General features: G+C 40.3%; 1 protein-coding gene across 1 annotated transcript in view; it reads left to right on the top strand.

Moving 5' to 3' along the window:
• The window catches only part of IL17RA (interleukin 17 receptor A), a 39,884-nt gene that overhangs the window by 1,851 nt on the left and 20,715 nt on the right, over positions 1-17,318 (top strand). The gene's annotated exons all lie outside the window — the stretch shown is intronic.

Here is a 17,318-nt window from a genome sequence, read left to right as displayed (position 1 = left end):
AACCCACCAGCCACTCCTCGGAAGGAAGGTTGGGCAATCCTACTTCCGTAGTGATACTGCCTCGGAAACCCAAGGAGGGGTCGCTATGAGTCCGGGCCGACTTGGCAGCAAATAACAACAACAACATACAGTTAAAAAGTAACTTGATTGAACTCATCACTATGGTCAGTTTATTTGAGTTCCCTTGCTTGCCTCATCTGAGACTGAAGTTTCCCATTGGTTGTTTACCGAGACATTCACAAGACCATACTCTTATGTTTGTATTATAGCAGAGAGCATTGCTGGCCCTCCTGGCTGGAGTTGCTGAGTCAGTTGACATGGATGTACAAACCGGTTCTCTTAAAATGGATCAAAAACCTGTTATCTATTAATATAATCTGTCCTTGCCCAGTAACTGCTCAAGTTGGATTGAATTGCATATTGGATGAATGTAGTAAAATTTAGACTCGACTGCCCACCCCCACCTCTTGTTTATTAGAAAGAAATAGTATATATCCAAGCAACCTGCTGAGATAAGAAGTTTCAGTTATTTGGGAGGGGATTATAGGAGACAGATGTCAATGAAGGTGTTGAAATGTTAGGGGCCTTATTGTTTAAACAACCTCCCATGTGGGCACCCTCATGACCCTGCATGAACTTTATTTCTGGCCAGTGCATTCTCATGCACTGTAGCCATTACCAGTTTTATTTAGTGCCCTGCCAGTTCCCTTCCACTGTGGTGCTTGCTCTCTTTTCCTTGTGTCCTTTTTGCTTGGCATCTATGGTTTTTGCTTCAGACAGCTGGTGCCCCTGTTTTGTTGATGCTCTAAGCACGTGCTTACCTTGCTTGTTGGGTAATCCACCTAAGCATACACTTGTCAGATAGTGGCCTTGTATTGGAGCTGAGGTGAGGACCATCTTAAGGAAGGAAAAACAAACAGAAGACACTATGCTCCCTCCTCCCACGAAATAGCCTCTTCTCCCCCTCCAAACTCCCTTTCCTCCATGTTCTCTAGTATTTCTCAGCTCCCTAAGGAATAACTGTCAGCATCTGACTCAGAAGATGTGAAACAATCAGAGGAATGTTGTGGAATATTTACCAAAAGAGGGCGGAGGATAAGTGACCATTTAGCAGAATTTTTTTTTTTTTATATATAGTGAATGATGTTGGGAAATGTCCTTGTGACTCTTACTATTGAGCACAGCAGGGAGACATTTGCTCCGCAGATCCTTCCTGCAGACTTTGTATAAAAGTATTCTAACAACCAGGATCTGGCATTCATTTTTTGATGGTCATTTATTACCTTTGTGCAAAATACAAGATACTGTGATGGGAACTGAGACAATAAAGAAATATACCTGGTTGCTAATGTTCAGAGTCTTAAATCATCTCATGTTGTTGTTGTTGTTGTTATGTGCTCATAGGGACAAAAATTACTTCCAGCTGGGGTGCTCTTCATGGAAGAAAAGACATTTGGGCAGCCCTGAGGGAGTTGGGTTGTTGTTGTTGTTGTTGTTATGTGCCGAGTCGGCCCCGACTCATAGCGACCCCTCCTTAGGTTTCCGAGGCAGTATCACTACGGAAGTAGGATTGCCCAACCTTCCTTCCGAGGAGTGGCTGGTGGGAAAACAAAGAGCATTCTAGGCAGTGGGTAGGGGCTGAACCAAAGCCGTTGGGTAGGAAAGGGTAAGTAAGATGTGTGGCTAGAGTGGCGGCTCTGTGTGACAGAAAAGTCAGAAAAGAAGCTAGAAAAGGAGGTGGTTGTTGTTAGTTGCTGTTGAGTCAGCTCTGACTCATGACAGCCCCACATGTGCAAAGTAGAACTGCTCCACAGGGTTTTCAAGGATGTATGACTTTTTGGAAGACAAGTCTTCCACGGTGCTTCTGGGTGGATTTGTACCACCAACCCTTAGGTTAGTGGTCCAGTGTTTAACCATTTGCACCACCCAGAGACTCCTAGAAAGGAAGATAAGGACTCCGTCGTGGTTGCAAGAGAGCCTGGCTAAAAGAGTTTTGTGTTAATTGCACAGTTTGAAGTTACTAAAAGTCTTGAACAGGCACACAGCATAATTCCAGAGAGGGCTGGAGAGAGATGACTAGATTTGTCTGCAGCTGCCTTTTTCTTTCTTCCTCCACGCCGCCCTCTACACACACCTGGCTCACAGATCCTTCATCTTCAAGGACAAGCAGCTGCCCTGCTTCATTAACTAATTCTTTTAAAAAAAATAAAGAAAGAAAGAAACCACGCACTTCAAATTTCACTAGTGTTTTAGTGAGTGCAACATGAAATAGTGAGGGGAGGAAGCCACAGTTTTGGCCTGGGAAGGCCTGGATAGCATGCTGATTTCAGAAATACTTACAATCTCTATGACCTTGAACAATTTAGGCTTCCTGGACTAGGGTTTCCACATTGCCGCAGTGAATGGGTTGGTGAGTCATATCAAAGTAGATGCACATTACTTTGTAAACCCAAGGTCTATAAAGTTTTCAGTGCCTGATTTTTCAGAAATAGATTGCCAGGCCTTTCTTCCAAGGTACCCAAGGTGAACTCTAACCTCCAGCCTTTTTGTTAGCAGCCAAACACATTACCCATGAATTCCAAAAACCATTTGCCTTGGAGTTGACTCCCATTCTTGGTAACCCACTACTCTGACATACATGAATCACCATGAATCAGGGTCAATTCCATGGAAACTGCTGGTGGTGACCCAAAGCCCAGTTGGATTTAGCCATTGATGAGTCTCTCCTGAGACAGGAAGGAGGCTTCTGCATGACTATTCTGCTCCTAGCCTCGTGCTGCAAGCACAGGATGTGGATAACTGAAAACTGCCCCATAGGATTTCCAAGGCTGTAATCTTACTTTTTGGTTAGCAGCCGAGTGTTTAACCACCATGCTACCAGGCTTCTTTCCAGGATGTGGGTACTCAATAAATATTTGTTAAATGGAAATGAATAAATGAATAATTGACTGTGCTTGAAAAGCAGTGATAAACTTGAGACCTGGCTACCTCAGCTTAGCACCTCAAAACCCACATGCCTCTGATTTCCTCCACAGAAATCAATACTGGAGAGGTCATAAGTAATTACATTTTCATGGGCGGTCATTTGGTTGTTTTTTCCCACTTCCTTGGCTTTCTTTCAGGTTTTCCATGCCTGCCAGCCTGGAGGAAGGCCAAGAAGAAAAGACAGCAACTTGGAGTTGGTCAATGTGAATGTTAATGCACAGTGTTATAGACAGGATGTGTGTACCATTACACATTCTTTTCTTCCTGCGCATTTGTGGTTTTGACTTGTGGTAGAACAACCATTTGGTTTAACTATTTTGTTTTCTTGTCAGAGCTATTTTCAGTTGGGCTACCCTTCCAATGAGTAAAAGGTTGTGTTTGGTGGACCCGCTCGAGTGGTCGCAGGGCTGTGGTCACTGCTGGTGGTGAAACCAGCAAAGGTAACAGGCTCTGGGTGGCATAGGTAGTTTGCAGTCAGCTACTAACCTAAAGGTTGGTGGTTTGAACTCACCCAGCAATGTGCAGAAGAACGGCCTGGCAATCTGCATCCATAAAAGGTTGCAGCCAAGGAAATGCAATGGAACGGTTCCACTCTGTAACACGTGGGGTCACATGAGTTGGAATTGATTAGATGGCAACTGCTTTGAATTTTTGGTGAGCGTCTCTGATGGTTATGTTTTTGTGTCAATTTGGCTGGGCCTAATTGAGTGGCTGGGCAGCTGGTGGTAGTTATTCCCCGTGATGAGCGTGGTAATCAACTCCATGGTGGGATCTACCACAAGCAGCTGAGTAGCTGCTTTGGGTATGCGGTCTGTTTCCCGTATATAAGAAGCAGCTTTGGGAATGGTCTCTAGCCTGTGGCACGCTTGGACCCTGTATGTAGCCGTGTCGTTGCTCTGCCAACTTTGGGACTTAGAGTGGACTTAAGTTAATGGCCTGCCATGTGGTTTGGTAACATCGGGACTGTGCCTTTTTACTTGTCAATGTTGGGGCTTCTCAGCCTCAGCAGCCAGCAGCTGTCTGAGTGAAGAAATGCCTCTAGCTCTAGTGGGCTGGGAGCAGGAGGCAGAGCTGGACCCCAAGTTGAGGGGCTTTCACCCAGCCTCTAGAGCCTGCACTTTGAACTTGGACTTAAAGCCTCCAAATTGTAAGAATAAACTCCTGTTTGTTATCGGCCATCCCATTTGTGGTATATTTCTTGTCAGAGTGGCACTAGGTAACCAGAACAGCATCAAACCGACTTCTCACCCTCATTGCTCGCTGCTTTCCTCACACTCGCTGCTTTCATAACATCCAGCTAACAGAAGCAGGAGGCCATATGGGGCACTTCCCACTAGACTGAGTGGGAAGACTTGGCTAGCTTCACCTCTCACCTGCTCTGTAGCCCTGGCCTAGTCACTCCACTGTTATGAACCTGTGCCATCATTTGTAAAAGGAGATGACCCTCAGCTCACAGTGTTATGGGGAGATGAAATGACATGCTATACATGTGAAAGTGCCTGTCTGACCAGGTGCAGTGTGGGGTTGGGAGGCCAGAGGCACTGACATTTACCTGCAGCTCTGTGCCAGGCATTGTGTCAGGTGTTTAGTATGTATACTTTCTTTCAGTCCTTACCACAACCCTGTAAGGTAGCCATTATTGACCTGTTAGAGAGGTAAGGTACCACACTGCTAGTAAGTGTGATAATCAAACCAGAGCCATGTGGCTTCAAAGCCAACTTTCCCTTATCAGGTACTCAGTAATGTTCATTGAATATGCAGAGTTGAATAAGATCGTTTATAAAACTCACCAAACCCAACCCACTGCCACCGAGTTGATTCTGACTCATAGCGATCCCTATTGAGTTTCCAAGTCTGTAAATCTTTACAGAAGCAGATTGCTTCATCTTCCTCCTGTGGAGCAGCTGGTGGGTTTGAACTGCTGACCTTCTGATTAGCAGCCATATGCCTTACCCACTATACCACCAGACCTCCTTAAGATCATTTATATCTTCCTTTTAATCATTTCCTTTATTGACCCACATGTTAGAAGATGTACCTTTTTTAATTCAGAGAGGCAGTATGGCTGTAATTAAGAGCATGGGTTCTAGAGCAAAACAGCATGTGTTTGAATGTCAGCTCTGTAGGACCTTTGGCAACTTAGCTGACCTCTTTGTTCCTTGGTTTCTACATCAGTAAAAATGGAATAATGGTACTTACCTCATAAGGTTGTTATAAAAATTAAGTGAGACATGTGTATAAAGTGCTTAGCATGAATGCCTAGCACAAAAGAGGAGCTCAGTTGGTATTAACTGCTATCATTGTCATCATGAACATTCTCTCTCTGATTTCTGCAGGATACATAACATGATGCCATTCACAAGCAGGCAGCTCGTAAATAACATTCTGATCCTACTATTTTTAAAGAAAGAGCCGTTTGAAGGAGAGAAATTAAAGGAGATTTTTTGAAGAGGAATAGAATGAGATCTGTCTTAGTAGTAAGAGATCTGAGTTTTTTTTTTTTTTTTACGTTATCAACAGTGTTATGTTAAATACCATGCAAATTCTACATAAAAAATTAAATTATAAGGAAAAAGTGTCTACTATCCCTTCCCCTAAACAAATTAATGTTTTCATGTATCTATCTCACTTTTCAATTCTTTCATTTGTTTGGAGTGACATCATAGTAAAATTCTACCTTTTAATTCATTTTTAACAGAACAATGAATGCTGATCTTTTTAAACTGGTACTATAACATTTAAAACAATAACAAAACAAGCACAGGTCTCTGACCCACCCCTCAATATTCCCTAAATTTGTTCCCCAAAGGCAATTCTTTATAATTTTTGTAGAATTTTTTTCTAGCATTTACCTCCATATTTCTAGAGGTATTTATATTGCTATTTCTTGATTTGTCAATTTTAGATATTATCTATTGACTTACAATAGATGAAAGTTTAAATTTCTTACATAACCTTCCCCCATCTTCCCAGTATAGTTACATTACAAATTTAGTTAAATCAGTTGTTCATGTTTTCATTATTGTAATTAAGTAATATTAACTGCTGAGGAAAGTATATATACTTTGATTATATTTCCTTTCTGGTATAATTTCTTTTCCCCCATGGATTTAATGAACTGATTTTTGTCTTCACTTGCTTACTTTTCCATGTAACTAGTCTTAGGGGTTTATTGTTGTTACCAGGTTTGTCATATTGGTTTTTTTCCCCCCAGGCAAACATTAGATATCAAACATCATCAATCCCATCTCCCCACCCCATGCCCAAAAAAGTCCCTCCTGGAGTTCTCTGTTCTCTAGCTCCAACTTAGACTGATTACTCTTTAGGCTATGGTACAACTGTCATACTAAACATCCTGTCACTGTAACTTCTGTGTTACATCTTCCTTCCAAGTCCTGGATGCTGTGTCTTTTTCCCCAGTGGTTAACTTTCTTATTTTACACGTCCTCCTGCAACTTCTTAAGACAGAGTGTGTGGGATATACATACATAGTGTTCTGGTTACCTAGTGCCGCTCTGACAAGAATATACCACAAATGGGATGGCCTTAACAAACAGGAATTTATTCTTACAATTTGGAGGCTTTAAGTCCAAGTTCAAAGTGCCAGACTCTAGGGGCTGAATGAAAGCCCCTAAGCCTTGGTTTTCAGCTTTGCCTCTTGCTCCTGGCCCACTGAAGCTAGAGGCATCTCTTTACTCAGGCAGCTACTGGCTGCTGAGGCTAACAAGCCCAAGGTCGGCAAATAAAAAGGCATAGTCCAGATGTTACCAAACCACATGGCAGGTCATTAATTCAAGTCCACTGAAAGTCCCAATGTTGGCAGAGCATGGCAGTCTGCTGAACTGCAACATGGGTACATGCAGGGTTCAAGCATGCCTAAGCTAGAGACCATTCCCAAAGCTGTTTCTTATATACGGGAAGGAGACCACATACCCAAAGCAGCTACTCCAGTAGATTCCACCATGGAGTTAATTACCAATCTCACCATGAGGAATAACTGCATTCAGCTGCCCAGCCACTCAACCAGGCCTAGCCAAGTTGACACACAAACTTAACTACCACACATATATACAAATGTATAAATACATATATACACGCACATATATGTAGTGGAACCTGTGAGAGGCAGAACTAGATGGGACTGCCTTGTTTTCCAGGTCTCACAAATTATCTGCCTTTGACAAGCTGTAGTCTTACAATTTTTTTCTTGTTCTCTATTAGTGGAAAATATTTGAGTTTTCTTTCTCTGACATGTTTCCATCTTATACAAGTTCCAGCCTTTGCCAATTTTACTATCTATGTAAGTCTTACATGTCTAAAAATGTCTTTATTCTACCTTTGTATTTTTTTTTTTTTAATAATTTGGCTGGGTATAAAAATTCTAAGTCAAAAATAATTTTCCCTTAGATTTTGAAGGAATTACTCTCTTACTTTCTAGCATGGCATAGGTGCTAAGAAAGTCAATGTCACCCTGATTTTTGTCTCTTTGTGTGGTACCTTTTTTTCTCTCTCTCTGGAAACTTTCAGGGTTTTTTAAAAATTACATTATTCCTGGTATTCCAAAAGTTTCATGATATTAGATATTGGGTTTAGTCTTTTTTAATTTGTTGTATAAGGCAGTCAGTGGACCATTTTAATTTAGAAATATGTGTTCTTTAGTTCTAAAATGTTTCTTATTATTTTTAAAAAGAATTTTCTCCTCTCCATAGTCTCTGTAGTCTTTTTCTGGGAATGTAATCTTTTTCATAGACTGTATTTCCTGAATTGATTCTGTAATACTCATATTTTTTTTTTATCCTGTCTCTATTTCTGTTTATTCTACTTTCAGGGAAATTTCCTCAATTTTATAGCCCTATCTTTCTATTGAATTTTTTTTATCTTCAAGGTTTGTTTTTATTTTCTTTTTGCTCATTTTGCCACAGTATCTTACCCTTTTGGATGCAGTGTCCTCTCTTATCTCTTTGGAACTATTATTGTTTTATTTGTTTGCTTTAGTTTTTTCTGTTGTCAGCATTGTCTTGTTTTCTTCAGGAGCATGTTTTAAAATTTTGTTTCTTTTGATGTATTTTTCATACAGGAAACCCTTCTCAAATATCTGATATTCCTTGGCTATCTGAGACTATATTTAGAGTGAGGATCTGAAAAACTATTGAATGCTCTGTTTGGATAGGGCTTGTTGATCATTGGAATTTACTGTAGGGAGTCAACCTGGCCTCTCTATTGGGTCACTCTCAAATGTCAAAATCTGATGGTCATTTCTCTGGGCTTGGCTGCCAGTATCCTGAGATCATGGCAAAACAATAGGGGCTATCGTTCTCAACATTACATATGTAGACTTTTACTTAGTTCTTGCCCTTTTTTAAGTCCTTACTTTATAGTATTTTCCCAAGGTACCTGATGATATCATTAAGACCTGACTCTTAAAAGTGTTGTGTTAAGCATTTGGCTTCTTTTTTATCACTAACCAGAAGGCTGGTGGTTCAAACCCACCAGCCACTCCTCAGAAGGAAGATGGGACGATCTACTTCTGTAGTGATATTGCCTCGGAAACCCAAGAAAGGGTCGCTATGAGTCGGGGCTGACTCGATGGCACATAACAACAACAATTTCCCCTCTGAAGTATTCATATTTAAATTATTCTATTCTTCCTAAGCCAGTTACCTACTACTTCATCCACACTTTATCTTTTAAAAATTTGTTCACATCTCTTATTTACGTATGTTGCCTCTTTGTCTTTGAGAATTTGTGGGAAAAAAAATCTTCTTTTCTATACTTTCAATATGATTTGAGGATGGGGAGAAGATCATTTTTATACCCAGCCAAATGATCAAAAGAATATGAGATTAGAATAAAGACATTTCAGAAATGTAAGACGTATTATATGTAATCTCCCACATGCTCCTTCTTAAAAAGTTACTTCTTTTTAAGTAATTTTGGTCAATGCATCGTGAGTTCTAGTGGAATTTTTTATTCTGTCTTTCACTTATACATGTATTTTTCTGTTTTGTGCAAATCTTTTTTTCCTTCATTTTCCCTCTCCTCATCTCCTCTACTTGCATCCCTTTACCCCAGTAACCAGTGGGTTAAGAATCTGATACATATCTGTCCACATGTTTTCCCTTGTTCGTGCCATCATATTCTAACATGGAAATACATTGAGAAAATTTATTTGTCATTTATTTCCATAGAACATAGCATATTCTAAAAAATCCTTTGCAATTTACTTTTCATTATACATTTGGCCATCACTCCAGGTCAATAGACAGCTATTAATTCCTTTTAATATTTGCATGTGATATTTCATAGTAGGCAGTAATCTTGTCAGCTATTTCAATTTTAATGGACATTTAGATTTAAACTAGATCTCATTTTACTCAACCATTCTTTTTTTTTTTTCTCCCTCCTGAGTAATGTTTGAATTTAATTATCTTTGAGGACTGTATAAAATGCATCGATTCATTACCTTGTTTACTTCAAGATACTAAATTGATGTACTTGTTCAAATAGGGTGTTTTCATGTACGCATCCTAGGCCATTTATTACAAAAGAAAAATGTGATCTTTAGCAAGTAATTATAGCTAAAAATGATACAACAAGGAAGGAAGGCTTTAGAACAGAAGCACTAAAGACTCCATTAGCTACCTGTTTTGGGAAAAACAGAAGGCTGGGCTGGCACATTCCCAGGCAGAACAACTGACTGTCCTTCTCAGTCTATATAGCCCACACTGCTTAGATTTTCCATACCGTTACTTTTGCTCCAGAAGGAGGGATGAGCAGCCTGGTAAATTCTTGAGAGAAAAGGAAATTATTTCCCAACAATGTAACAGTCTCACTAGAAAAAATTACAACCACATGAGGTATTATTTTTTTCTGTATTATTTTGTCTATTATTTTGTCAGTTGTTCCAGAAGAAAACTCAAAGAAATAATAACAAAATCTGTTATTTCATGTTTTTATGACCTTACTCACTTTAGGGAAGCCTTCGCAGGTAATACCCCTATCCTATCTTTTTTTCTATAAGGGCCCTTCTTGTAATTAGTTTCCTCACTCCCTCAATGATTTTAGAGCTTCTAAACCTTAATATCATCCCAGTGGGGCTTGGGACTATTCTAACCCACTGAATGCAGACCTTTGGGGTTTCTTGAGAAATCTGGCTCAAATAGTATTTTTCTGGAAAGCTTATTCTAGAATCTGAATAGCTTAATGTAGAATCAACTTTATTCCAGCTTACTAAGGTTACTCTTGGAGTTTTAAAGGGTCCTTAGAAGATTCATGGTTGAATGAATGCTGAGGATAGCAAGTGTTAGGTACTATCAAGATGCACACAATCTCTTCAACCTAGATTCTTCCTTCCTCAACTTGTCCAACCATTCCCTATTGATGGACATTCAGTTACACAGAAAAAGAGGGAAAGCTGTCCATTTTTTAAAGCTCACATAAGCTTAATTCTAAAGCTGGGTAAGTCTTGTAAAAACAGAGAAAAAACTATAGACCCATCTCACTTATGAATATGGATATAAACAATTATAAATAAAATACTAGCAACCACCTAACAGAATATTAAAAAAAAAAAAAGAGCCATAACCAGGTAGAATTTATTGCTTGTCCATTATCAGAAAATCTATCAATGTAATTTATTACATCAATAAATTAAAGTAGCAAACCTACAAATTATATTAATAGATGCTGGTGAGGTATTTAATAAGGTTTAGGAACTATTTTTAATAAGCAAAATCTTCAAGTGTTCCATCTCATTTTTGACAACTTCCAATTTTCTTAGATTTATACTTAGTACATTCCATATTCCAATTATCAATGGATGTTTGTAGCTGTTTCTTCTCATTTTGAGTTGTGCCACATCAGCAAATGAAGGTCTCAAAAGCTTTACTCCATCTATATCATTAAGGTTGACTCTACTGTGAGGAGGCAGCTCTTACCCAGTCATATTTTGAGTGCCTTCCAACCTTAGGGGCTCATCTTCTAGCACTGTGTCAGACAGTGTTTCCCTGTTATTCATAAGGTTTTCAGTGGCCAATTTTTTTTAGAAATGGACCTGGCCATGCCCTATTTCACAGTCTCTCTTAGCCTGGAAGCTCAGCTAAAACCTGTCCACCATAAGTGACCCTGCTGACGTTTGAAATACCAGTGGCATAGCTTCAAGCATCACAGCAACACACAAGCCACCACAATGCAAATAACCAACAGGCAAGTGGTGGGATGACATCAAGGACATTATACATGAAGAAAGCAAAAGGTCACTAAAAAGACAGGAAAGAAATAAAAGACCAAAATGAATGTCAGAAGAGACTCTGAAACTTGCTCTTGGACATAGATTAGCTGAGGTGAATGAAAGCAATGAAGTAAAAGACCTGAGCAGAAGATTTCAAAGGGCAGCTCAAGAAGGCAAAGTGTTCTAATGAAATGTGCAGAGACCTGGAGTTAGAAAACCAAAGGAAAGAATACATTCAGCATTTCTCAAACTGAATGAACTGAAGAAAAATTTCCAGCCTGAAGTTGCAATACTGAAGGATTCTGTGGGCAAAATATTGAATGACACATGAAGCATCAAAAGAAGATGGGAAGAATACACTGTACTAAAAAGAATTGGTTAACATTCAACCATTTTAGGAGGTAGTACACAATCAAGAACTGATGGTATTGAAAAAAGAAGTCCAAGCTGCACTAAAGCATTAGTGACAAACAAGGCTCCAGGAATTGACAGAATACCAACTGAAATGTTTCAACAAACAAATGATGCAACACTGGAGGTGCTCACGTGTTTATGCCAAGAAATTTGGAAGGTAACTACCTGACCATCTGACGAGAAGAGATCCATATTTGTGCCCATTCCAAATGCATAAATTATCAAACAATATCATAATCTCACATGCAAATAAAATGTTGTTGAAGATACTTCAAAAACAGTTGCAGCAATACATCAACAGGGAACTGCCAGAAATTCAAGCAGAATTCAGAAGAGGACATGAAACGAGGGATATCATTGCTGGTGTCAGATGGATCTTGGCTGAAAACAGAGAATACCAGAAAGATGTTTACCTGTGTTTTATTGACTATGCAAGGGCATTTGACTCTGTGGATCATAACAAATTATGGATAACATTGCAAAGAATGGGAATTCCAGAACACTTAATTGTGCTCATGCGGAAACTGTACATAGAACAAGAGGCAGTTGTTCAGACAGAACAAGGAGATACTGTGTGGTTTAGAATCAGGAAAGTGTGTGTAAGGGTTGTATCCTTTCATCATACTTATTCAATCTGTATGCTGAGCAAATAATCCAAGAAGAACATGTCATCAGGAAAGGAAGAAGACTCATTAACTATGTGCTATATGCAGATGACACAAACTTGCTTGCTGAAAGCAAAAAGGACTTCAAACATTTAATGCTGAAGACCAAAGACTACAGCCTTCAGTATGGATTACACCTCAATAGAAAGAAAACAAAAATCCTTACAAATAGACCAATAAGCAATGGACAAAGTGTTAAAGTTGTCAAGGATTTCATTTTACTTGGACCCACAATCAACACCCATGGAAGCAGCAGAAATCAAACACCACATTGCATTAGACAAATTTGAAAAACAGAAAATTAAAAAAATATATATATATATTTAAAGTGTTAAAAAGCAAAGATGTCTCTTTGAGGACTAAAGTGCACCTAACTCAACCCTGGTATTTTCAATCATGGTTCAAACCCACAAGCCACTCCTCAGAAGGAAGGTTGGGCAATCTACTTCCTTAGGATATCGCCTTGGAAACCCAGGGAGGGGTCGCTGAGTCAGATCTGACTCAACGGCAGTGCATTTGGGTTTTTTTTGGTCATAGGCATGTGAAAACTGGACAGTGCATAAGGAAGACCAAAGAAGAATTAATGCATTTGAATTATGGTGTTGGCAAAGAATGCAGAATATACCATGGACTGCCAGAAGAATGAATAAATCTGCCTTGGAAGAAGTCCAGCCAGAATGCTTCTTAGAAACTAGAACGGCGAGACTTTGTCTTACTTACTTTGGACATGTTATCAGGAGGAACCAGTCCCTAGAGAATGACATCATGCTAGGTAGAGTGTCGGCGAAAAAGAGAAAGACTCTCAACAAGATGGGTTGATGCAGTGGCTGCAACAATGGACTCAAACTTAGCAGTGATTGCAAGGATGGAGCAGGACCAAGCAGTGCTTCTGTTGTACAGAGAGTTGCTATGAGTCAGAACCAACAACAACAGCACCTAACAACAACATAAGCAAAATAGTATTAGACAATATTTACATACAACAATGATTATTAAAAATCAACACCAGCAAAAGTACTAGGTGGTGACATATTGAAACTGTTTCCATTAATCACAGTAATTCGAGGAGGATGCCCATTATTACCATGTTAATCAACTGACTATTTTCAAATTCTTTCAGCTTCCTCTTGGTGACCATGAAGGCAAGAACCTTTCATTGTGGCCATCATTTTGCAACGTTTTCTGAGAAACTATGGTTCGAGTCCACCCGGAGGCACCTTGGAAGAAAGGTCAGGCAGTCTACTTCTGAAAAATTACCATTGAAAACTTTATGGAGCATATTCTACTGTGACACACATGGAGTCACCAAAAGTCAGAACTGACTCCACAACAGCTGGTTTGGTTTCACTCTTACCAGTGGATATAAACCAAAAATCCAAACTCACTGCCATCGAGTTGATTCTGACTGATAGTGACCCCCATTGTGTTTCCAAGGTGATCAATCTTTTTGGAAGTAGATTGTCTCATCTTCCTTCCACAGAGAAGCTGGTGAGTTTGAACCACCAACCTTCTGGTTAGCAGTCAAATACCTTAGGCACTATGCCACCAAAGTGCCTTACCAGTGGATGTAAACACAGCACAATGCAATGCACTGCTGTGGAGTCGAATCCAACTCACAGCAGCCCCTCCTTGGGTTTCTGAGGCAGTATCACTAGGGAGGTAGATTGTGCAACCTTCCTTCCGAGGAGTGGCTGATGGGTTTGAACCACCAGCCTTCTGGTTAACAGTCAAATGCCTTAGGCACTACTCCACTAGAGCTCCCAGAGTTACCCAAATTTGAGCCTCTGTTTGCTTTTTCTAGAAGTTCTCCCCATCTCAAGATGAAAAACCAGTTTCTTATCCTCCATGCCACAGTCCTAGGAGTTTCAAGAATAAGGAGAAATGAGAGAGTTGGGGAATTTAGTCTCCTCACCATTCAGGAATTGGAGAGTAACATTTGTTGGAGGCAGCAGATGCAAGGAGATGGGTTTTGTTAATAAACATCTGAGGAACTCCTAGCAGGGCTGGGTGATGCTAGCCCTGGGACCAGTGGGTGGGAATTAATCACCAGCAGCTGTAGAGGATGCAGGCGGCAGCTCAGTCTGGACCTCAAGGTCTGGTGAACTGGTCCTAGAGAAATGCCTCAGAGCAATCTGGAGCATCCTTGAGTATATTACCTGCTCATCCACTTTGTGAATGAACTGCGGTGACATGGTATTTTCTCCCTCCACTGCTCTGGCTTCTTCCTGAGAGAGAGGAAAGGAAGAGCCACAGCTGACTAAATAAGGGGAAAAGGGAAGAATGCTACTGAAAAAAGCCTGACCCCTAGTTTCCTCTTTACACACATATACCAAATCACTCTGTTGTCCTTAAAATTGTGTTCCATGTCCACGTCACTATCCAACTTTCTGCACCACAGGATGTGTTTGGTCCATTTTGCCAGTTATGATACCTGGAAACACCTGGCTCTGAGTTCTGCCTAAGTCCTTCCCTTGTTCCCATGCCAGATCTGAATGTGCAGAGGTTACTTATGTTATCATGAACTAAAAACCAAACGCATTGCCGTCAAGTCAATTCCAACTCATAGAGTGTGGTGGTTAAGTTTATGTGTCAACTTGGCTAGGCCTGGTTGAGTGGTTGGGCAGCTGGATGTAGTATTCCCCAGGATAAGACTTAATCAACTCCATGGAAGACTCTACTGTGAACAGCTGAGTAACTGCATTAGGGATGTGGTCTGCTTCCTGTATATAAGCAGAAGCCTTGGGAACGGTCTCTAGTTTATGGCACGCTTGAGCCCTGCGTGTAGTCGAGTCATTGTTCAGCAGGCTGCCATATTCTGCCGATCCTGGCACTTTCAATGGACATGAATCAATGGCCTGCTGTGTGGTTTGGTAACATCGGGACTGTGCCATTTTATTTGTCAACCTTGGTCTTGTTAGCCTCAGCAGCCAGTAGCTGCCTGAGTGAAGAGATGCCTCTAGCTCCAGTGGGCCAGTAGCAAGAAGCAGAGCTGAAGCCCAAGGTCAAGAGGCTTTCACAGCCCCTAGAGCCTGGCACTTTGAACTCGGACTTCTAGCCTCCTGAATTGTAAGAGAATAAACTCCTGTTTGTTCAAGCCATCCCATTTGTGGTATATTCCTGTCAGACTAGGTAACCAGAACATGGTTACTCCCACTGGGTTTCCAAGGCAGTAAATCTTTATGGAAGTAGATTGCCCAGTCTTACTTCCATGGAGTAGCTGGTGGGTTTGAACCACCAACCTTCTGGTTTAGCAGTCAGATACCTTAGGCATTATGCTACCAGAGCACCTTTATGTTCTTATACTATATTATATTATATATTATAAAAACAAACTTGTTACCATTGAGTCAATTCCAACTCAAAGTGACCCCATAGGGCATACTGGCTGCACAGAGTTTCCAAGGCTGTAATCTTTACAGAAACAGATTACCACATCTATCACCTATGGAGCAGCTGGTGGATTCAAACTGCCAACCTTTTGGTTAGTGGCCAAGTGCTTAATCACTGTGCAACTGGGGCTCCTTATATAATGTTGTTATTAGGTGCTGCTGAGTCAGCTCCAAGTCATAGCAACCCTATCTATGTACAACAGAACAAAATACTGCCCAGTCCTGTGTCATTGTCACAATATTTGCTATGCTTGAGCCCATCATCACAGCCACTGTGTCAATCCTTGTCATTGAAGGTCTTCCCTTTTTTGCTGACCCTCTACTATACCACACTCGATGGCACATAACAACAACAACTACTATACCACGTATGATATCCTTCTCCAGAGACCAATCCCTCCTGACAACAAGACCAAAGTCTGTGAGATGAAGTCTAGCCATTCTTGCTTCCAAGGAGCATTCTGGCTACATTTCATCCAGGACAGATTTATTCATTCTTTTGGCAGTTCATGATATTTTCAGTATTCTTCACCAATACCACAATTCAAATACCTTAATTCTTCTTCAGTATTCCTTATTCATTATCTAACTTTCACATGCATAAGAGGCTATTGAAAAATACCATGGCTTGGGTCAGGTACACCTTATTCTTAACACTTTAAAGAGGTCTTTTGCAGCAGATTTGCCCAGTGTGATAAGTCATCTGATTTCTTGACTGTTGGTTCCATGTGCGTTGATTGTGGATCCAAGTAAAATGAAATATATATAATATTTTGTATAATTTAAAAATCTTCTATAATAACTTCCATTTATTGAGCACTTACTGTATGCCAAGCTCTAAAGAACGGGAGCCATAATTAATGAGCCACCATTATGTGCCAGACACTGGACAAACTTTGTCTCATTTAATAGACAGTTAGGTGCTTCTCTGGGCACTGCAGCCAACAAAGTCCCTCATAACAATTCTCTTAGGGTTTCTAGCATGCTGCCTGTTTAACAGTGCTAGAGCACTGTATTCTTTAATTCGATTGCATAACTAATACATGAATACATTTGCATTGTTTGAAATTTTTTTACAATACAGATATGTTAGAAGGGAAAAGTTAAAGGCTCCCTACACACACACTCACATGCACACACATGTGCACAAACACAAATGCCATCTCACCCCCAGCCCACCTCCTGCCCCAAGATCTTATTTATATTTTATCATTTAATTCTCAATAACACTATGACATTGGCATTACGATTATTGTGATTTTACAGTTGAATAAACTGAGGTTAGGCAATATTAGGAACCCTGGTGGCCCAATGATTAAGTGTCTGGCTGCTGACTGAAAGGTTGGTGGTTCAAACCCATCCAGTGGCTCCATAGGAGAGAGACCTGGTGATCTGCTTCTGTACAGATTACAGCCTAGAGGACCCTGTGGGACAGTTCTACTGTATCGTACAGGGTTGCTATGAGATGAAAATCAACTCAGTGGCACACAACAAGAAGAAGCAATGTTAAATATCTTGCCTAAAGTCACTTATCTGGTAAATGGTGGTGAGACAACTCAACCACAGGTTTTGGGGTATGTATGTGTGTGTATGTGGTCCCAAGTAGGGTCAGCTGGCCACACTTAAGTCCAGTGA

The sequence above is a fragment of the Orycteropus afer genome, unplaced genomic scaffold, assembly GCF_000298275.1.
Source record: "Orycteropus afer afer isolate SDZICR_OR568_19922 unplaced genomic scaffold, OryAfe1.0 scaffold00040, whole genome shotgun sequence".
Classification (NCBI taxonomy): domain Eukaryota; kingdom Metazoa; phylum Chordata; class Mammalia; order Tubulidentata; family Orycteropodidae; genus Orycteropus; species Orycteropus afer.
The sequence above is the reverse complement of the archived record's forward strand: the minus strand, read 5'-3'. Positions and strand labels throughout refer to the sequence as shown.